Source organism: Elaeis guineensis, chromosome 15 (assembly GCF_000442705.2).
Source record: "Elaeis guineensis isolate ETL-2024a chromosome 15, EG11, whole genome shotgun sequence".
Classification (NCBI taxonomy): domain Eukaryota; kingdom Viridiplantae; phylum Streptophyta; class Magnoliopsida; order Arecales; family Arecaceae; genus Elaeis; species Elaeis guineensis.
In genome coordinates this window covers 53,890,945-53,891,855 of record NC_026007.2, presented here as the reverse complement: position 1 = coordinate 53,891,855, position 911 = coordinate 53,890,945, and the positions used below count along the sequence as shown (strand labels likewise).

At 38.6% G+C, this 911-nt stretch overlaps 1 protein-coding gene across 2 annotated transcripts in view; it reads right to left on the bottom strand.

Moving 5' to 3' along the window:
* The window catches only part of LOC105057948 (uncharacterized), a 21,609-nt gene extending 20,954 nt beyond the window's left edge, over positions 1 to 655 (bottom strand). Inside the window, exon 1 of one of the 2 annotated variants that reach the window (XM_010940680.4) lies at positions 410 to 655. The gene's annotated coding sequence lies outside the window, so the exon portion shown is untranslated. The remainder of the gene's footprint in view (positions 1 to 409) is intronic. The other variant, XM_010940677.3, reaches the window with a different exon arrangement.
* Positions 656 to 911: the final 256 nt, after the last annotated feature.

The following is a 911-nucleotide window of genomic DNA, read 5'->3' as shown; positions in this document are numbered from 1 at the left end:
AACCTGTAATCAACCAAAATTATGCCTCGAAGCATGCTCACAAAATTCAGTAACATATAGATCCCAGTAGAGAACCATAGAATCCTTATTTCAGGGCAACTAGTAGGAAAAAAAAAATCGCCGTTCCTTTCAGAAAAACACAGCCAGAACTACAGATTGGAAAAATCAAAATCTAAAACTGACCTCCAAAGTCCAGACTCACCCTGAAAAAAAAAAAAAAAAAAAGAAAAAGAAAACAAAAATCTGCAACACCAACAGCCAAATTCCGAGGACCAAACCAAGCTCAAGTTCCAACCAATAACCAATATAAATCACGCCCATAACGATAAATAAATTTAGAAGTAACACATCGAAGGAAAAAAAGATCTTGCAAAAAATCTAAAAAAATAGAAAAGTCGACAAATCCTACCTAAAAAGTTCGTCGCCGCGGGGGTAGAATTTAGAGATACGGGTACGGCGAGTGATCTTGCTGTCTCAACCATATTTAGGACGGGATCAACGATGTCTATGTTCACTGCCAACATCCCCCCACCCCCCGTCTATCTGGCCTTGCCAATTACCAGGAGTCAAACATTAATGACTTGCTGATTAGCCGTCAAAACAGGGCAAGAGTCCTAAAACTCCCGGTTCTTGAAAGGTTCGGCTGTCCTTTTAGCTTCGGAGGGATGTGCTCGTGTGTGGCGTAGACGCAAAGTACCCACTTTATACCTCCCCAAGTCCCCTGGATGGACCCTGCCCTCCCAAAAAAATCTTTTTATCGTCCTTAGCGCTCGGACTGTCTTGTCTTTAAGATGGTAAAGATATTTTATAAATTATTGTAAAAATCTAATACTATTTTAAAATTATTAATTAAAAATATTCTATCATGAATTTTATGATTTATTGATTACCTACGTAGTATCAGTCCAAGA